This window comes from Monodelphis domestica, chromosome 1 (genome assembly GCF_027887165.1).
Source record: "Monodelphis domestica isolate mMonDom1 chromosome 1, mMonDom1.pri, whole genome shotgun sequence".
Classification (NCBI taxonomy): domain Eukaryota; kingdom Metazoa; phylum Chordata; class Mammalia; order Didelphimorphia; family Didelphidae; genus Monodelphis; species Monodelphis domestica.
This window is the reverse complement of record NC_077227.1, coordinates 571,256,468-571,279,139: the sequence shown is the minus strand read 5'-3', so window position 1 is coordinate 571,279,139 and position 22,672 is coordinate 571,256,468.

Sequence of the window (22,672 nt, the reverse complement as noted above, 5' to 3'; positions counted from 1 at the left end):
TGCCAAGACAAACACAGGAACTATATGAACACAACTACAAAATACTCTCCACACAATTAAAACTAGAGTTGAGCAATTGGAAAAACATTAACTGCTCATGGGTAGGACGAGCCAATATAATAAAAATGAACATCCTACCCAGACTTATCTATTTAGTGCCATATCTATTGAACTTCCAAAAAATTTTTTTACCGAATTAGAAAAAACCATAACAAAGTTCATTTGGAAGGACAAAGGATCAAGGATATCCAGGGAAATAATGAAAAAAAAAATACAAAGGAATGGGGCCTTGCAATCCCAGATCTCAAACTATCCTATAAAGCAGTAGTCATCAAAACAATTTGGTACTGCCTAAGAGACAGAAAGGAGGATAAGTGGAATAGACTTGGGGTAAGTGACTTCAGCAAGTCTATGACAAACCCAAAGACCCCAGCTTTTGGGACAAAAATCCACTATTTGACAAAAACTGCTGGGAAAACTGGAAGACAGTGTGGGAGAGATTAAGTCTGGATCAACATCTCACACCCTACACCAAGATAAACTCAGAATGGGTGAATGACCTGAACATAAAGAAGGAAACTATAAGTAAATTAGGTGAACATAGAATAGTATACATGTCAAACCTTTGGGAAGGGAAAGACTTTAAAACCAAGCAAGATATAGAAAGAATTACAAAATGTAAAATAAATAATTTTGATTACATCAAATTAAAAAGTTTTTGTACAAACAAAACCAATGTAACCAAAATTAGAAGAGAAGCAACAAATTAGGAAATAATATTCATAACAAAAACCTCTGACAAAGGTCTAATTATTCAAATTTATAAAGAGCTAAAATAATTGTACAAAAAATCAAGCCATTCTCCAATTGATAAATGGGCAAGGGACATGGATAGGCAGTTTTCAGATTAAGAAATCAAAACTATTAATAAGTACATGAAAAGTGTTCTAAATCTCTGATAATCAGAGAGATGCAAATCAAAACAACTCTGAGGTATCACCTCACACTTAGCAGATTGGCTAACATGACAGTAAAGGAAAGTAATGAATGTTGGAGGGGATGTGGCAAAGTTGGGACATTAATTCATTGCTGGTGGAGTTGTGAATTGATCCAACCATTCTGGAGGGTAATTTGGAACTATGCGCAAAGGGTGATAAAAGACTGTCTGCTCTTTGATCCAGCCATAGCACTGCTGGGTTTGTACTCCAAAGAGACAATAAGGAAAAAGACTTGTACAAGAATAATCATAGCTGCGCTCTTTGTGGTGGCCAAAAATTGGATAACGAGGGGATGCCCTTCAATTGGGGAATGGCTGAACAAATTGTGGTATATGTTGGTGATGGAATACTATTGTGCTAAAAGGAATGACCTCCAGAAATTGATGCAGAGTGAGAGGAGCAGAACCAGGAGAACATTGTGCACAGAGACTGATACACTGTGGTACAATCAAATGTAATGGACTTCTCCATTAGTGTCAATGCAATGTCCCTGAACAATCTGCAGGGATCTAGGAGAAAAAACACTATCCACAAGCAGAGGACAAACTGTGGGAGTAAAAACACTGAGGAAAAGGAACTGCTTGACTACAGGGGTTGAAGGGATATGATTGAGGAGAGACTCTAAATGAACACCCTAATGCAAATACCAACAACATGGAAATGGGTTCGAATTAAGGTCACATGTGATACCCAGTGGAATCACTCGTCAGCTATGGAAGAAGTATTGGGGGGGGGGGGGGAGGAAAGGTGATTTTTGTTCCTAATGAATAACTTTTGAAAATGACCAAATAAAATAATGTTTAAAAAATAAAATTTAAAAAATGAAAGAGGAAGAAGACCTCATCCGGCATATTTTGTCTGGTTAGGGGAGAGGTGAGTGTCTGAAAATTTCCATGGAGGGTGATGTGATATGGGGAACATTAGACCTAACATTACATGGACATATGAGTTGAATCCCAGGATTGACAGAGAGGAGTAGAGAATATATGGGGATGAATTGAGAGCTCTTTGTGTGTATCTGAAAGACCGTTGTTTGGAAAGAAGGCTTTACTGTTCTGTTTTATCCTGTAAATGGAAAATGGAGCAATGAATGGAACTAAAAGTGAAAGTGACTCCACTTGGAGTGAAGAGGACTTTTCTAAAACAAAAGAGTACAAAAATGGAACAGGTTGACTCAGAGGCTATTGTGTTTCCCTTCATTATTTTTTCTTTTATTGTTTTATTTTTTCATTTGTTACATTAAAATTCCCAGCTCTGTTTCCCCCTTTTTGCCTTCCCTCCGTTCACTAGAGGAGGCATCACTTGATCAAAAAATGTATGTGTATATATAACATATATATATACATAGATGTATATATATATTATATACTTTGTGTTTTTCTGGAGATGAACATTCACAAGTTATTCTTCAAACATAAATTCTATTATTGTATATGTTCTATTGGTTCAACTCATTTCACTTTTAATAATTTCAGGTAGGTATTTTCAAGTTGCTTTTTAAACCAACCTGTTCATCATTTTTTACCACATGATTGTAATCTATGCCACAACGTGTTCAGCCATTCATCAAGTCAATGATCATCCCCTTAGTTTCAAGGTCTTTGCCACAACAAGGAGAGCTGCTATAAATATTTTAAACTTTTCCCCCCTTTTTCCCCCTGATCTCCTTGGGAAACAGACCCATAGAGGTATTACTAAATTGAAGAGTATACACACTTTTATAACTCTCTGGCCATAATTCCAAATTGCTCTCCAAAATGCTGATTATAGTTAATTCATTCACTATATAATAAGGCTTTGATTTCTTTATCCAAATACTTTTTGTTTGTATCTTTTGATTATTTACCAATTGGAGAATGGCTCATGCTCTTATAAACTGGACAACGTTCTCTTTATATTTTGATATGAGACCTCTTTCTGAGAAATTGTCTATAAACCCCCCATAATTTTCTGCTTTCCTTCTAATCTTGAATATGCCAGTTTTATTTGTACAAAAATATTTTAATTTAATGTATTAAAAATTATCTCACAATGCTTTCTATCTTTTGTTTATTCACAAATTGAACTTCTATCCCTAAATCTGAAAAACAAACAAACAGACAAAAACATGTACAATCTTAAGCTGCATTAAGAACCAGGATATGAGAAGCCTTGAATCTAGGGTTTACATCAGGGACTTGAAAGACATGAGAATTTTTGCCTTGAAAAGGGAAGTGAGAGTGGGAAGGAGCCATAAGTTTTCTTTAAATGCTTGAAGGATTCTTGTTTAAGAGGTAAATGGGTGGAAGTTGCCTTCCTACACAGACCAAAATCTTAAAAAAACAAAAACAAAAAAACCCCAAAAACCCATGTACTTTTCTCCATCCTTCTTGCCTCAGATGATAACATGGTCTTCCTCTTAGTCAAGAAAACCCTCTACCACCCCCACCACCCCACCCATACACAGATGCTTTTGATTCTATCCCCTCCTGCTTCAAAGACTTTGTTTTGACTCTACTGAAGCATATATAGAAACCCATTTGACAAAATCTTGGGCAAATTTTGAAAAAAGGTGAAGAGAATATGAAAGCTTCAAGTGATTTAAGCACAGCAATGAATGAATGAAAAATCATTTATTTAGCACTTACCTATGGGTTAAGTATTATGTTAGAGACAAAAATGCAAAAAAAAAAATGTAGCAATTTATAGTCTCTAGAGTTACCCTTCTAACCATAACTTGGGCATGTAGGTTGGGTCCCAAAAGAAAGGTTTTTTTTTAAGGATTTTTTTTAAGGAATAGAGAAAGACATCAAGAATGTCCCTTAAAGTTCCCTGTACCTCACAAGTTCCATTCAGTGTTTTCCCTTAATATAATTTATCTAGTTAATGTTTCCCTAGTTATCATATAACAAGTCGGCTGCTTGAATTTCCCTCAATATCAATTGATCAATTAATGTTGTGGAAGAAATATCTCCTTTTCCAGTTCATGTAATAACTGCTGCTTCTGAAAATGATCTCCCAAGATGCAGAAATTTTTTTAAATTTAATTTTTATTATTATGCAAAACATACCTCTGTCTTGGTCATTGTTGTAAGAGCATACACAATGCAGAAATTACATCATTTAAAATCTAGATTTTATTATGTTTAAATCCAGATTCAGGTCTCCATCAAAAACAAAAATAAAACCCGAATGAAAACTAGGATTCTAACAAGGCCTCTTGTAATAAAAAAAAATGTCATAATGACAGAGAAATAATTCTTTTAAATATTGTAATCTTGTATGTTCTTTTGGGCAATGAAAGTGGGTTTGGTTTTTTTAAAGACAGATTCATTATCTTATTCTTCTGTTATGAGAAAAAATATCTCCTCTTTGAATTTAAGTGACAGCTAACTGCTGCCAAATATATATTTACCACAATATAAAATCATAGAGGCAAAAACCCCAGTTTTATTATTATGCTGAAACATAGGTTCAGGCCTCAGAGAAAACCTGAATCCCAATTAGGACTTTAATCAGACTTCTTCCAGGCAAAATGATGTCAGTGACAAGGAAATAATTCTTTTATATATTGTAACCTCATACATTCCTCTTAGGCTATAAGAGGTTGCTGAGAAGTCTCATACTTCCTTCAATGTCATTAAAGTTGAACAAAATTAAAGTCATAATTTCTACATCCTCTATGTAAATAAACTTCATGTGATAAACTATAATGGTAAACTAAGTGACATTACAGATTAGCCTATATTGAGAGGAATCACAAATAGATTAAGGTGAAAGAGTTATGTGTCATTGAAGAGTCAGAGATTCTTCCTTTTTCCTTTTGACTTCTTACATAAGGAATAAACATCCCTTAAGAATCCCATGCAACAGGATTTGGTTAGGTGAGAATAATATATATTTTTTAAACTGTTTTAACCTTCTGTTTTAGAATTCATACTAAGTATCTGTTCCAATTTAGAAGCTGTGTAAGGGCTAGGCAACTGGGGTTAAGTGATTTGCTCAGGGTCTAGGAAGTATCTGGGATCAGATTTGAACCTAGGTCTCCAGCCACCTAGCTGCTACAGGTGAAGTTAATATTTTAAAAGGCTTTTAGTTCATCAAAATTTACAGGGGGAATATAAAGAAATCAAAGATTCCCATAATATTCCCTTCAATGTATTAGTTGAACAAACTTAGTTAAAAAGTCATCATCTCAGATATCCCCAAAGTAAACAAATCTAGTTAAACAGACTGTAGGTAAATAGTAGATAGAGTAGAGCCTGGAGTTAGGAAGACCTGAGTTCAAATCCAGCCTCAGAGGGAGACTTCGCTTAGCCTCTTTTGCCTCAGTTTCCTCATCTGTAAAATGGGCTGGAGAAGGAAATGGCAAACTACTCCAGTATCTTTGCCAAAAACAAAACAAACAAACAAACCAAAAAAACCAAATGGGGTCATGAAGAGTCAGATACAAAAGAAAGAACTTAAAAAAAAACAACAAAAAGATAAACTATATCAGGTTTACAATTGGTCTTTTGAGGGAGAAAGGATTTACATTGCCATATGGCTTAAGAGTCAGTGGGGGTTCCTTCCTATGGCTTCTTATCTGGGGCATATTTGAGGCCTTATATAAATTTTCACAACCAATGGTACAGGTTTCAGTCAGTTCAGGAACCTCCAAACTCAAAGGAAAGCTCTGATTGCTCCAAATAAAAAGAATTAATTAAAGGAAATTTCAAAAATTCCCAAAACGTCAATGAGCTTTTATGAAAGGATATTGACTGAGAAAATAGAGCAAGAACCAAGCAACAAAAACATCCCCATCCCACTGATGCACTCTCTCCGTTATTTAGGTTGATCAATCAATCAACATTTATTAAGTGTTTCACTGCATGCTAGACTCTGTGCTAACTTCTGTGCATACAAGAAGAGCCTAAAGACAGTCCCTACTCTCAAGGAGCTTACAATTTAATGGAGAAGACAGTGCCACAAAATTTATACAAAGCAAGCTGTATACAGGTTAAACAGGAAATAGTTAAAAGAGAAGCCGGAATGGGGAAACAGGGCTCCCCCGCCCCTCGGGACACACCAAGTTTCTAGAGGAATACCAGGTCAAAAGAGTACCTGAGGAATTCCTCAATTCTGTATCCCCGGAATGCGGTGGTAGAAGAAAGCTGGCCCCAGGGGCAACTGCATAGACAAAAGATTCTCGGAGTGGCACATTTCCTTCTGGTTTAGGTGCATTTCCCCTAGTTTTGTGATGCGAAGATACCTTCTGTTTGCACTTCAAACATCACTGGACGCTCTGAGATATGCAACTCACCCACCTCTATCCCGGGGCTTAACAAGTCACAAACAATGTAGACTTGTGCTTCTACCCCAGATTCCAAGGCTTCTCACGCGGGAATATCACCTAATCCTCCTTGTTTGTCCCCCTCTCCACTTTTCTACGAGGTCACTAGTCTCTGTTCCTTTAAGGTATAAAAATCCTGGATCTTTTCTCCACCGTAGAAGCAGACCAGCTGCACCTGCCTTCCCGATGCCCGTTCACTCAATAAATTCCTTTTTTAAAAATTTGTCAGCGCCCGGTAATTCTTTAAGTGGATGCCCTCCTGAGCCAGATAACATCAAGCTCTCCCATAACAGAAAGACGCTAGCACCAAGAGGAGTTGGGAAAGGCTTCCAATAAAAGAAAGGAGAGTAGGAGGGTAGCTGGGACTTAAAGGAAGGAGGAGGAAGAGCTTTCCAGGAATGGGGGACAGTCAGAGAAAATGCCTGGAGCTGAGCAATGGGTCCCTTGCTCTTGGAACAGCTAAGAGTTCTGGTCAGCGTCACTAGATCCAAGATTACTCATATGTGAGTAAAGTGTAAGAAGACCAGAAAGATAGGAAAGGGCTAGACTTTTTGTACTTGCTCTTACAGGTGATAGGAAGCCCCTGGAGTTTACTGAACTAGGGGAGTGACAAGATCAGACCTGTGTTTTAGGAAAATTTACTTTAGAAAGACTTGAGGCAGGCAGACCGAGCAGCAGGCTATTATGAGTGTCCAGGAATGGTGGCAGTGTCAGAAGAGAGAAAGAGGTAGAGGTGAGAGACACTTTCAGGGTGAAAGCAACTGACTTTGGCCACAGATTGGCTATGGGAGGAGAGGGATAATGAAGAGTTAAAGATGACCCCGAGGTTGTGAGCCTAGGGAACTAGGAAGCTGGTGTTGCCCTCTATAGTAATTCAGAGGATAGGAAAAGGGAAGAGTTTTACTGGAAAGATAATGAGTTCCATTTTGGACATACTGAATTTAAAATGTCTACTGGCCATTCAATTCAAGATCTCAGAAAGGCAACCAGAGAAGTTTGGATTTGGAGGTCAATAGAGCAATTGGGACTGGATAGGTAGGCTTGAGAATCATCAACAAAGATAAATGGTCATTAAAATCATGGGAGCTGATGAGATCACCAAGTAGTATAGAAGGAGAAAAGAAGGCTGGGGACTGACCCCTGAGGGACACCAACAGTTATGGGGCACAATCTGGATGAGATTCTAGCACAAGAGACTGAGGACAGGTCAGATATATATAAAGAGAACCAGGAGAGAGTATCCTGAAAACCTAGAGAGAGGAGAGCATCATGGAGGAGAGAAGGTCCAAAAGTATCAATGGCTGAAGAGAAGTGAAAGAAAATAGGGATAAAGAAATGGCTTTTGGATTTGACAACTAGGAGATCATTAGTAACTTTGGAGAGAGCAGTATAGTGGAAAAAGTTTAGAACCTGACTGTAATGAGTTAAGAAGAACATGAGACCCTCTGTCCTCAGATACTTCCCAGCTCTGTGACCCTGGGCAAGTCACTTAACCTCTATTGCCTAGCCCTTACCTCTCATCTACCTTGGAACCAAAACACAGTATTGATTCCAAGATGAAAGGTAATGGTTTAAAAAAAAAAAGGAGACATGGGAATAAGCCAGTAGACAGGGAAATATAGAAAATAAGTGAAAAAATGTAGATGGCAGAGGGCACTCTGTTGGAAAAGAAAACCAGATGGTCCCTGAGTGAGTGGGGAAGTTGTGTCTCTCAAGCATCTTCCCTACCAAGGCTCCCATGTAAATAGGCTTAGCTGGTCTCCAGCAATAGATTTCATTCGGTGTTCCCAGTGATCCAGAGTGAGATCTCAGCATCACGTTGAGTGCCTTGTCCTCAACCTAAGTACCTTCCAATCTTCAACCTTATCTTACCTTTTAAAAAATTTAATTATTAAGAGTTCCATTAGCTGAAAAAAATGTTTCCATTAAAATGGAATAGATAAGAATTCACTTACACAGAGAGGAGAGGTTGACTTGGAGGGTACCCTGATCAATTTGATGAGCTTACACAGAGGTGAGAACTTTTTTTTTTAATTTATTTAATTAATTAATTTAGAAAAATTTTCCATTACAAGATGCATGTTCTTTCCCTCCCCACCTCCCACCCCACTCCCATAGCCAGGTTTTACATGTGTCAATGATCAAGACCCATTTCCATATTATTGATATTTTCACTAGGGTGATCCTTTAGAGTCGGCATCCCCAAACATCCCTTTCGTACCAAGAGGTGAGCACGTTTTGAGAAATTTTGATTATCCATATTTTTCTCTCTACAGAGTTTGGTCATCATGTTAGTTAGGACCTTATTAAAAGGCAGAGGCAATAGGGGCAGCTAGGTAGCTTAGTGGATAGAGAGTCAGGCCTAGAAACAAGAGAAATAGAGTTCAAATCTGGCCTCAGACACTTCCTAGCCATGTGATCCTGGACAAGTCATTTAACCTCAGTTGCCTCACTTCCGCCTTGGAACAGATACTTAGTGTCAGTTCTAAGATAGACAGTAAGGACGATAACAGATTGGGTTCTTTTATCACATAGACCCTATCTAGTCCTTTTCAACCTTACCTTTAGCCCTGACTTTGAAGTGTAGCAGAGGGTGAGTTTCCTTTAGAGAAAGTTCAAGCACTACTAAATTTGTTACCTCAATTGTCTGTCTCTGTAGGATCTGGGGGTCTTATTGATCATATTTATGGAAACCTAGATAAAACAGAGTAAACTCTGGACAGGAGCATAATGGGAAAATAAGTTACTGATTTTTTTGGGTCAGCCCCCTGAGATCAGATCTAGGCAATGTAAATCTATAACTTGGAGCCTGAGACCACAGGCTTGTCTGGTATTGATTGATTATTTTTGGAATTAGACAATTTGCCTTGGCATGAGATAAATCAGCAGAATTTTTCTTTGACTCTTAGTTGTTTTTGAGCATATTTAGACTATTTACCCTAGCATGGCATAAAACAAGAAGCTCACTCAGGATTATTTGATTTTTCATCAGATAGTTCGAGGGCTGATTTCTAATTGGCCCTGAGCACTACATCCTATTCAGGATAGACTCAAACAACTTTAAAATTCATCTGGAGTTTGATTATTTTTGACACTACACTACTTACCCTGGCGAGGAGTGACTAAAGGTAGTTTATCCTAGATTGGTTGGTTTATTAAAGTTCTTTGGATCTAGGCTGTTTGCCTTACAACTGGATAAGTTAGTATAGTTTGTCCAAATTTGTTTTTTTTTTTTTCATTTGGAGTGAAACCACTAACCACTGTAGGGATGGGAACAGCTTCTTCAGGATTGGAAGATTTTTTTTTTTTAGCAGAACTAGACTGCAAGCCCTTTTGTAGAGTGAATTACAATAACTCAGGAGGTCCCCCTGAAAATTATATTGTGTAAGAACATCTCAGGGATTTTCTAAAGTGCTTTCCCTCTTTGGATCATGATATTTGTTTTTCTATTTTCTTTTAATTGAATATTTTTCTTTATTTTACTATTATTAAAACATTTTATACTTACTATTATTTTGATTAATTCATTAAATTGATATTTACTACTATTAAAATATTTTTTCTTTCTTAAATGTTTTTGGGGCTTAGAGTAGGTCATTATAAGTCCCAAGACAATCATGGATCTTTAGAAACATTAAAAACTTTGGGGTTTTTTATTTGTTGAATTTGTACATTGTGGGTAGATACAGATTTCAATTATGAGAGGTCTGGATCCTCATAAAATATTGTTAGATTTGGATATATCTAAGGACTGCTCCTCATGAACTTTGCTGAAATTCTAAATACAAGGTATTGAGGAAGATATCAAGCATAGGCTGAAATCCCCAAATAACTATACTAAGCTGGAAATATCTACCCATTCTCTTAATGCATTCTAGTTTGATTTCCTAAGAAAATGAAAAATTATCTGGGGGGGGGGCAGAGGAGGGGAAAAGGAGCATAAAGGAGATGAGCTTACGTAGGAGTAAGACTTAATATTAATCCTTTTTTTTTTTTAACCCTTATCTTCTGTCTTAGAATCAATCAATTTTAAGGCAGGAAAGTGGTAAGGGCTGGCAATTGGAATGAAATGATTTACTGAGGATCACATAGCTAGGAAGTATCTGAGGCCAGATTTGAACCCAAGTTCTTCTGATTCCAAGCCTGACACTTTATTCACTATGGTACCAAGCTGCCCCATATGGCATTTTTGATTGCCTATACTAGTGATGATGAACCCTTTTAGAAACTAAGTACCACCCTCCCATACCTTACCCTATACAGTGGAGGGAGAAAGCACTACCATTGAGTTGCTGGGCAGAAGAGTAGGTGAAGAAAGGAATACTTTCATGTGTACATGAAAAGGGGAAGGAGAGGGACCTGAGTGCTCCCCTCCCCTCCAACTCTGCCACCTGTGAGCCACCCACCTTACCCCAGACAGGAGGGAGGAAGCTTCCCATTGGGCTGCTGGGCAGAGGTGTAGGTAAAGTGGGAAAAAGTCCTCAGGCATGGTGGAGAGGGGGAAAGGAGCAAATATGCCTGGGTACTTCTGCCTTTCTGTTAACTAACTCTGGCAAGTGATGGCATACATATCCTCAGAGAGGGTTGTGCATGCCCTCTTTGGCATGTGTGTCATAGATTTGCCACCATGGGCCTATACCCTGATCCATTCAGATGGGGAACATGAGAATTGGTATCCTGATAAAAAGTATCAAGGGTAAGTCTTGATTAAGTCTCCATTTCTAGAGCTGCCACCAAGAAAACAAAAACTTTTTTTTTCACTTAAATCAATTCAATGTCATAAATACTAGTTGGGTATTTCCCTACATTCTGTTTTTCATCCCTTTGTCCTTCTCTTCCTTTTTTTTCTGAAGCCCTCCTCAAATGTCCAATGCTTCTGCCCACTACTTTTCCAATTCACAACCATTCTTAGAAATCTTTCTTATATTCTCCCTTTGCCCTCCTAGTTCCAATACTCCCTCTTTTCTAAAAGTCCCTCCCTTGTCCCTTTCCCCTTACCTTTAGTGTTTATTCTATACTTCTTTTGAAAAGTCCCTTCCTTATCTCCCCAACCATGCCTTCCTATTTCTTGATATGGGTTTGATTTTTAAAATCCCTCTGTTATCTTGAATGTGAATGGGATGAATTCACCTATAAAACAAAAATAGATAGTACAATGGATTAAAAACCAAAAACTGACAGTTATTTATAAGAAACACACTTAAAAAGGAGACACAGAATAAAAATAGAAGGCTTGAACAGATGATACAAAGAAAATAGGGGTAGCAATGATGATCTCTAACAAAGTTAAAGCTAAAATAGATATAATCAAAAGAGTTTAATAAACTATATTATGTTAAAAAGCTATCATAGATAATGAAGCATTATCATTATTAAACTTAAATGTACCAAATATTATAGTATCCAGATTTTTAAAGGAAAAAAACTAAATGAATTACAGAAAGTAATAGATAACAAAACAATAATAGTGGGGGACCTTAATTTCCCCTTCTTGGAATAAATATAACCAAAAAATAAAAGAGAAAGAAGTAAAAGAAATGAATAGAATCTCAGATAGCTTAAATATGATAGGTATCAGGAAAGAATTGATTGGGATAAAAAAAGTACACCTTCTCATTGGTAAATGGTACCTTTGCAAAATTTGACAATATATTAAGTCACAAAAATATTATACTTAAATGTAGGAAAACAGAAACATGAAATACATCCTTCTCAGACTATAATGTAATAAAAATTTTATATAATAAGAACCATGGAAATTAAAAGTAAAAACAAATTGGAGACTAAATTACCTAATCCTAAAGAATGAGTGGGTTAAAGAACAAATTATTGAAATAAATATAAATTCATTAAAGAGAATTATAATAATGAGAACATAGCAAAGAGAATTATAATAATGAGAACATACCAAAACCTATGAGATGCATCAAAAGCAATAATTCAAGGGAAATACATATCTCTAAATGCTTATATTAATAAAATAGAGAAATAAAAGATAAATGAATTGGGAATGAAATTTTAAAAAACTAAAAATTCCAAACTAAACAGCAAATTAGTAATCCTAAAAATTAAAGGTGAGGTAATAAAATTGAATACAAGAAAACGATTGAAGTAACAAATAAATCTAGGAGCTGTTTTTTAAAAAAAATAATATTTTATTTGATCATTTCCAAGCATTATTCATTAAAGACAAAGATCATTTTCTTTCTCCCCCCCAACCCCCATAGCCAACGCATGATTCCACTCGGTATCACATGTGTTCTTGATTCGAACCCATTGCCATGTTGTTAGTATTTGCATTAGAGTGTTCGTTTAGAGTCTCTCCTCTGTAATGTCCCCTCAGTCGCTGTAGTCAGGCAGTTGCTTTTCCTCAGTGTTTTTCTACTCCCACAGTTTGTCCTCTGCTTATGGATAGTGTTTTTCTCCTACATCCCTGCAGATTGTTCTGGGACATTACACCGGCACTAATGGAGAAGTCCATTATGTTCTATTATACCACAGTGTATCAGTCTCTGTGTACAACGTTCTCCTGGTTCTGCTCCTTTCGCTCTGCATCACTTTCTGGAGGTCGTTCCAGTCTCCATGGAATTCCTCCACTTTATTATTCCTTTGAGCACAGTAGTATTCCATCACCAACATATGCCACAATTTGTTCAGCCATTCCCCAATTGATGGGCATCCCCTCGTTATCCAATTTTTGGCCACCACAAAGAGCGCAGCTATGAATATTCTTGTACAAGTCTTTTTCCTTATTGTCTCTTTGGGGTACAAACCCAGCAGTGCTATGGCTGGATCAAAGGGTAGACTTTCTTTTGTCGCCCTTTGCGCATAGTTCCAAATTACCCTCCAGAATGGTTGGATCAATTCACAACTCCACCAGCAATGAATTAATGTCCCTACTTTGCCACATCCCCTCCAACATTCATTACTTTCCTTCACTGTCATGTTAGCCAATCTGCTAGGTGTGAGGTGATACCTCAGAGTTGTTTTGATTTGCATCTCTCTGATTATAAGAGATTTAGAACACTTCTTCATGTGCTTATTAATAGTTTTGATTTCTTAATCTGAAAACTGCCTATCCATGTCCCTAGCCCATTTATCAATTGGAGAATGGCTTGATTTTTTGTACAATTGCTTTAGCTCTGTATAAATTTGAATAATTAAACCTTTGTCAGAGGTTTCTACGAAGATTTTTTCCCAATTTGTTGTTTCCCTTCCGATTTTAGTTACATTGATTTTGTTTGTACAAAAGCTTTTTAATTTGATGTAGTCGAAATTATTTATTTTACATTTTGAGATTCTTTCTATGTCTTGCTTGGTTTTAAAGTCTTTCCCCTCCCAAAGGTCTGACATGTATACTATTTTGTGTTTACCCAATTTACTTATGGTTTCCTTCTTTATGTTTAAGTCATTCACCCATTTTGAATTTATCTTGGTGTAGGGTGTGAGGTGCTGATCAATTCCTAATCTCTCCCACACTGTCTTCCAATTTTCCCAGCAGTTTTTATCGAATAGTGGATTTTTGTCCCAAAAGCTGGGATCTTTGGGCTTATCGTATACTGTCTTGCTGAGGTCGCTTGCCCCCAGTCTATTCCACTTATCCTCCTTTCTGTCTCTTAGCCAGTACCAAATTGTTTTGATGACCGCTGCTTTGTAATATAGTTTGAGGTCTGTGACTGCAAGGCCCCCATCATTTGTGTTTTTTTTTTTTATTATTTCCCTGGATATCCTTGATCCTTTGTGATTCCAAATGAACTTTGTTATGTTTTTTTCTAAAGCAGTAAAGAAATTTTTTGGGAGTTCAATGGGTATGGCACTAAATAGATAAATAAGTTTGGGTAGGATGGTCATTTTTACTATATTGGCACATCCTATCCATGAGCACTTAATGATTTCCCAATTGCTCAAGTCTAGTTTTAGTTGTGTGGAGAGTGTTTTGTAGTTGTGTTCATATAGTTCCTGTGCTTGTCTCGGGAGATAGATTCCTAGGTATTTTATTTTGTCTAAGGTGATTTTGAATGGGATTTCTCTTTCTAGTTTTTGCTGCTGAGCTGTGATGGAGATATATAGAAATGCTGATGACTTATGTGGGTTTATTTTATATCCTGCAACTTTGCTAAAGTTGTTGATTATTTAAATTAGCTTTTTGGTTGAATCTATAGGATTCTTTAAGTAGACCATCATGTCATCTGCAAAGAGTGATAACTTGGTCTCCTCCTTGTCTATTTTGATGCCTTCAATTTCTTTTTCTTCTCTAATTGCTATTGCTAGTGTTTCTAGTACAATGTCAAATAGTAGAGGTGATAATGGGCATCCTTGTTTCACTCCTGATCTTATTGGGAATGCATCTAGTTTATCCCCATTGCAGATGATATTAGCTGATGGTTTTAGATATATACTGTTTATTATTTTTAGGAATGATCCTTCTATTTCTATGCTTTCTAGTGTTTTTAATAGGAATGGATGTTGTATTTTATCAAAGGCTTTTTCTGCATCTATTGAGATAATCATGTGGTTCTTATTGGTTTGCTTATTGATGTGGTCAATTATGTGGATGGTTTTCCTAATATTGAACCAGCCCTGCATCCCTGGTATAAATCCTACTTGATCATGGTGGATGACCCTTCTGATCACTTGCTGGAGTCTTTTTGCTAGTATCCTATTTAAGATTTTTGCATCTATATTCATTAGGGAGATTGGTCTATAATTTTCTTTCTCTGTTTTTGACCTGCCTGGTTTTGGAATCAGTACCATGTTTGTGTCATAAACGGAGTTTGGTAGAACTCCCTCTTTGCTTATTATGTCAAATAGTTTGTAGAGTTTTGGGATTAACTGTTCTCTGAATGTTTGATAGAATTCACTTGTAAATCCATCAGGCCCTGGGGATTTTTTCTTAGGGAGTTCTTTGATGGCCTATTGGATTTTATTTTCTGATATGGGATTATTTAGGAATTCTATTTCTTCTTCTGTTAGTCTAGGCAGTTTGTATTTTTGTATATATTGATCCATATCACCTAAATTGGTATATTTATTGCCATATAATTCGGCAAAGTAATTTTTAATGATTGCCTTAATTTCCTCTTCATTGGAGGTGCTGTTCCTCTTTTCATCTTTGATGCTGTTAATTTGCTTTTCTTCCTTCCTTTTTTTAATTAGATTGACCAGTACTTTGTCTATATTGTTTGTTTTTTCAAAGTACCAGCTTCTTGTCTTATTTATTAAATCAGTAGTTCTCTCACTTTCTATTTTATTAATTTCTCCCTTAATTTTTAGGATTTCTAGTTTGGTTTTCTGCTGGGGGTTTTTAATTTGATCACTTTTGAGTTTTTTTATTTGAATTTCCAATTGATTGATCTCTGCTCTCCCTGGTTTGTTAATATATGCTCTCAGGGATATGAATTTACCTCTGATTACTGCTTTGGCTGCATCCCAAAAGGTTTGAAAGGATGTCTCACCATTGTCATTTTCTTCGATGAAATTATTAATTGTTTCTATGATTTCTTCTCTAAATGATTTTGGAGTATCATATTGTTTAATTTCCAATTAGTTTTTGATTTGGTTTTTTCCACGTACCATTACTGATCGTTATTTTTATTGCCTTGTGATCTGAAAAGGCTGCATTTATTATTTCTGCTTTTCTACATTTGTATGCCATGTTTATGTGACCTAGTGTATGGTCAATCTTTGTGAATGTGCCATGTGGTGCTGAGAAGGTGTATTCTTTTTTGTCCCTATTTATTTTTCTCCATATGTCTATTAATTCTAATTTTTCTAAGATTTCATTCACCTCTTTTACCTCTTTCTTATTTATTTTTTGATTTGATTTATCTAAATTTGATAATGGTTGGTTCAAGTCTCTCACTAATATGGTTTTACTGTCTATTTCTTCCTTCAATTCTCCTAGTTTCTCCATTAGAAATTTGGGTGCTATATTATTTGGTGCATATATGTTGATTAGTGATATTTCCTCATTATCTAAAGTCCCTTTTAACAGAATGTAATTACCTTCCCTATCCCTTTTAATCAGTTATATTTTTGCTTTGGCTTTATCATATATCATGATTGCAACTCCTGCCTTCTTTCTGTCAGTTGAAGCCCAGAAGGTCTTACTCCATCCTTTAATTCTGACCTTTTGGGTGTCTACCCGCCTTATGTGTGTTTTTTGGAGACAACATATGGTAGGGTTTTGGATTCTAATCCATTCTGCTATTCGTCTATGTTTTATGGGTGAGTTCATCCCATTCACGTTCAAAGTTATGATTGTCACTTGTGGACTCCCTGGCATTTTGATATCCTTCCCTAATTCTAACCTTTCTTCTTCAGCTCTAACTTTTTAATCCAGTGATTTATTTTAAATCAGTCCCCCTTGTCCCCTCCCTTGATATATTTCCCTTTCTACCCCCTCCCTTTTTGTTCCTTCCCCCACCCCCCTCTTCTTCCCTCTCTTTTTTATGTTCCCTCCCCACCTACCCCCCTTGGTTTTTCCTTCTCCCTACCCTTGTTGGGTAAGATAGAATTCAAGATCCCAATGGATCTGGATGTTCTTCCCTCTCAGAGTTGATTTCCCTGAGAGTAAGGTTTAAGTAAAATCTCTCTTCTTCTCCTTCTTATAGGAGTTTTCTTCCCCTCCCCTTCCCATGTGAATCTTTGTGTGAGAAAAATTATTCTATTTGGTCTTTCTTTTCCCCCTATTTACACATTACATATTCTCCACATATTAATATACATAGATTGATATAAATATAGTCCTTATAGAAGAGAGTTTGAATAAAAGAAAAAGATGACATTTTTCTCCTTTTCCCTTTCCTTCATATTTACCTTTTCAGGTATTCCATGCTCTTTGTTTTTCGATATCGAACTTTCCACAGAGCTCTGGTCTTTTCTTTGCAAAAACTTGGAAATATTCTGTTTTGTTGAATGCCCATACTTTCGCTTGGAAGTATATAGTCAGTTTTGCTGGATAGCTGATTCTTGGTTGAAGGCCCAGCTCTCTTGTCTTTCTGAAAATCATGTTCCATGCCTTACAGTCATTCAGAGTGGAAATTGCAAGGTCTTGTGTGACCCTGATTGGCATTCCTTTATATCTAAATTGTCTTTTTCTGGCTTCTTGTAAGATTCTTTCTTTTGTTTGAAAGCTTTGGAATTTGGCAATTACATTCCTGAGAGTTGTCTTTTGGGGATTTAGTGTAGAGGTTGTTCTGTGAGCTCTTTCAGTGGCTGTATTGACCCCTTGTTCTAGAATCTCTGGGCAATTTTCTTTGATTATCTCTTGTATTACAATGTCGAGTTTGCTGTTTATTCCTGGCTTTTCTGGTAGTCCAATTATTCTTAAATTGTCTCTTCTCCCTCTATTTTCCAAGTTTATGACCTTGTTGGTGAGATATTTTATGTTCTCTTCTAATTTCTTGGTCTTTTGGCTTTGCTTTATTAATTCTTGCTCGTTTTCTTCCAGTTGGCTGATTCTGACTTTTAAAGCCTGGTCTTCCTTTTCAGTTTGGTCAAACTGGTTTTGTAGATGCATGAATTTCTTTTGCATTATTTTCCACTTTTCCTCCCAGAAGGCTTCCATCTTTTTGATCATTTCTGATTCTAATTCTTCATGGGTTTGTGGAGAATTTCCATTTCCTTTGGAAGGTTTTGGAGCATTTGCTTGTGTTTCCTCTTCTATCTCCTCTGTATTTTGTATTTTTGCTCCATAAAATGTGTCCAAAGTTGCCCCCTTCTTCTTGTTTTTCTTGGAGTATTGAGGTTTTTCTGTGCTTTTTGCCATCTCTATCTGAGTGGGGAGGTCTAGCTTTTCTTATCTCTGTCTGGTGTTCAGAGGCTTTAGCCTCAGGCAAATTGTCAGTTTGTTGGTGTTACTGTTCTCAGTTCCCTCCCAATGCTTCTTCGTTGCCTTACTCCCATGCTCTGAGCCTGGCTTTGCACTGTCACCAAGGTATCTCAGAGCCTTTTTGGGTTAGAGAGGCCTGCACTCTGAGGGGGGAGGGGCTGAGGCTTCCCAGAGCTCCGAGGGCTCCTGATAGGATTAACTTCAGTAGGGTTGGATTGAGTGTGTCTTAAAGCAGGGACCTTCCCTGAGACTCGGACAGAAGGATCCATCCAGGGGGCTACAGGCTCCCCTCTGTCTCTCTCTGTTTCCCTGCTGTCTGGGTGCCCTGTGACTGGCTCAGGTTGTTTTCAGGGTGAGGCCTTCAGAATAGCCAGCCCTGGGGTCCTTTTGCTGGCTCTTAGGTTCCCGCTGCTGCCTTGGACTCAGTGCTCCGGGTTGGGGGGGGGATGGGTCTTGGGACCTTCCTTCTGCCTATCCCTTAGATACTAGTGATCTCGGGTTTTGGCTTTTGGGAGACCGTACCTTTTGATCCAGGTCCAGGAGTAGGGTTCCCTGGATCTATCCTGTTGTTTGTTTTGAATTTCGGTGTCCTAGGAGCATACAGTTTGAGATCGGTAAGGAAGGGGTTTCCGGAGGTCTGAACTTTAGCTCTCTCTAAGCCGCCATCTTGACCGGAACTTCCAGGAGCTGGTTTTATGAAAAAATTCAACAAAATTGTTAAACCATTGGTTAATCTTTTAGAGAGACAGAGACAGAGAAGAAAATCAGATCAGATCACTAGCATTAAATATAAAATAAGGATAAAACTACTTATTAGGAATTATTTTTGATCAATTATAAGAAAACAAATTTAACAATAAAAGAAAAATAGAATATTTGCAAAAAGTAAACTGCCTAGATTATTGGAGCAAGAAATAGAATGCTTAAATAAACCTATTTTAGAAAAAACAAGTTAAATAAGCCATAAATGAACTTCCTAAAAAAAAAATCAGGATTAGTTGAATTTACAAGTGAATTCTACCAAGCATTTAAGACCAACTAATTCCAATATTCAATAAGTTATTTGAAAGAACAGGTAAAGAAGGACTTTTACTGAACTCCTTTTATGAAACAAATATGGTACTGATGCCTAAACCAGGAAGAGCAAAAAAAAGAGAGAAAAATTATAGATCAATTTCATTAATGAATATGAATGTAAAAATGCTAAACAAAATAGGAGACTACAACAATATGTTATAAAGATAATTTATTGTGACTAGACAGGATTCATACCAAGATAGTTTAAATATGATATGGGATGGTTTAATGTAAGGAAATCTATCAACATAACTGATAACATCAATAGCAAAAGTAATAAAAACTGCATGATTATGTCAATAGATGAAGAAAAAACCTTTGACAAAATACAATACTCATTCCTATTAAAATCACTGGAATCACTGGAAAGGGGGTAGCTGGGTAGCTCCGTGAATTGAGAGCCAGGCATAGAGACAGAAGGTCCTAGGTTTAAATGTGGCCTCAGATACTTCCCAGCTGTGTGACCCTGGGCAAGTCACTTAACTCCCATTGCCTAGCCCTTACCACTCTTCTGCCTTGGAACCAATACACAGTATTGATTCCAAGATGGAAGGTAAAGGATTAAAAAAAATCAATGGAAAGCATAAGTATAAATGGATTCTTTCTTAAAATGATTCAAAGCACTTACCTAAGACCATCAGAAAGTATTTATAATGAGGAGAAGCTAGAAGTCTTCTCAGTAAGATCAAGAGTAAAACAAGGATGACTGTTATCACCAATATTATTTAACATAGTATTAGGAATGCTAGCAATACCAAGAAGAGAAGAAAAAGAAATTGAAGAAAGCAGAATGGACAAATGGGTATTAAAACTATCTCTATTTGCAGACAACATAATGGCACATATGAAAAATAATAAAAATTCAAATAAAACATTAATTGAAGTTATCAATATTTTTAGCAAACTAGCAAGATGTAAAACAAACCCATATAAATCATCAGCATTATTAGATATTACTGAAAAATTCCTGTAAGAAGAGATAGAGATGCCTTATTTAAAATAACCAGAGATAAAATAGAATACCTGGGAGTATATCTGCCAGAACAAATCTAGGAACTACCTGAACATAATTACAAAACACTTTTACACAAATGAAGTCAAATCTAAATAATTGGAGAACTATTCATTGTTCATGGATGGGCAGAGCCAATATAATTGTTATGAGAATCCTACCTAAACTAATCTATTGTTTCAATGCCATCCCAATTAAATTACCCAAAAATTATTTTATTGAGTTAGGAAAAATAATAAAATTCATTTGAAAGATCAAGAACATCAAAGGAATCAATGAAAAAAATGTAAAGGAAGGAAGTACCTAGGATCTAGACATAAAAGGAGATATAAGTAAATTAATTAGAAGAACAGGTAACATACTGTCTATCAGATTTATGGGTAGGAGAAGAATTTATGAGTCAGCAAGAGATGGAGAACATTGTGAAATGTAAAATTGATAATTTTGAGTACATTAAATTGGAAAGGTTTTATACAAATAAAACAAACACTACCAAGATTAGAAGGAAAGCAGAAAATTGGGAGGGACATTTTTATAGACAGATTTTCAACTGGAGGTCTCATATCTAAAATATATAGAGAACTTTTGTCTAATTTATAAGAAAAAGAGCCATCCCCCATATGATATAATAAATGAGCAACAGATATGAATAAACAATATTCAGATGAAAAAAATAAAAAAAATGTATAGGTATATGAAAAATGTTCTAAATCACTACTGATTAAAGAAATGCAAACCAAAATAACTGTGATATATCACTTCACACCCATCAGACTGATGGCAAATGACAAAAGGGCAAAATGACCAATGTTGGATGTTGAAAAAATAGGGACACTATTGTACTGTTTGTAGAGCTGTAAACTGATCCAATAATTTTTTAGAGCAATTTGGAATTATACCCAGAGAGTTATAAAACTGTGTATGCTTTTAGACCCAGCAATGTGGTTGGGTCTGTTTCCTATGGAAATTAGGGAGAGAGGAAAAGAACCCATATGTTCCAGAATATTTATAGCAATTTTCTTTGTAGTGACAAAGAATTGGAAACTGAAGGGATGCCCATCAACTGAGGAATGGCTAAACAAATTGTGGTATAAGATTGTGATAGAATACTACTACACCATAAGAAATAAGAACAGACTGATTTTTTTTTTAACTTGGAAAGAACTACATGAGATAATGAACAGTGAAATGAATAAAGCCAGGAGAACATTATATACAGTCATAGAATTAATGCTTGAAGAATAAATTGTAAATGTTACCTCCAAAAAGTATACAGAAAGGTAAAATATGAAAGAAATGTACATGTTGGTTTCCCTGATGATATAGTCTGTTATGCAGGGAAGATGCGGAGGGACTGAGACACTTGTGAAGAGAATTTATTAATGTATATATGTAAAAAAGCTAAATGTATAGGAAATTTGTGATTTCATTTCTGCCCTGTCTTCTTTTTCTTTGCATATGGAAATGCTTGTTTTGTAAAATGGGGAGGAAAATAAATATATACATACATACATACAATTTAAAACATAAAACAATCATATACTACAACTTGTTCAGCCATCCTCAATTGATAGATGTCCTTATTAAAAGAAAAAAAATGAAAGAAACTGATAATAGATTGAATATGGGAGGTAAGAGAGTCAAGGATGATACTTAGGTTGTAAGCCTGTGTCATTGAGAAGATAATGATACTCTTGACAATAATAGGGAAGTTAGGAAATGGAGAAAGTTTTAGGGAGAAGATAATAAGTTCAGTTTTACAAATGTTGAATTTCAGAAGTCTACAGGACATCCAAAAACAAGATATTTAATAGGCATTTTATAGATATAATCCTGAAGGTTGGGAAAGAAGTTAGGGCTGGACAAATAAATCTGAGGATCACCTGCATAGAAATGACAAACAAAATAGTATAGAAGGAGAAAAGGGGTGCACAAAGCTGGCTTAGTAGATGGAGATCCAGGCCTAGAGATAGGAGGTCCTGGGCTCAAATCTGGCCTCAGGCACTTCTTATCTGTGTGACCCTGGGCAAGTCACAACCCCCATTGCCTAGCCCTTACCACTCTTCTGCCTGGGAATCAATGCATAGTGTTGATTCTAAAACATAACCTAAAGGTTAATTTTTTTAAAAAAGAGAGAGAAAACTTATTAAGATAAAGCCTTGAGAGATACTCTAGGTTAGCAGGTGTGGCATGAATAAAGATCCAGCAAAGAAGACTAAAAAAGAGCTAGACAGGTAACAGGGGAACCAGGAGAGTGAAAATCTAGAGAAGACAGTGTAAAAGAGAAAAGGGTAGTCAAAGGTGTCAAAGAGTACAGAAAGGTAAAGAAAGATGAGAGCTGAGGAAAGGTCATTTGATATGATAATCAAGAGTTCATTAGTGACTTTGGAAAGAGCAATTTCAGTTTAATAATGAAGTTGGTAGCCAGATTACAAAGAGTT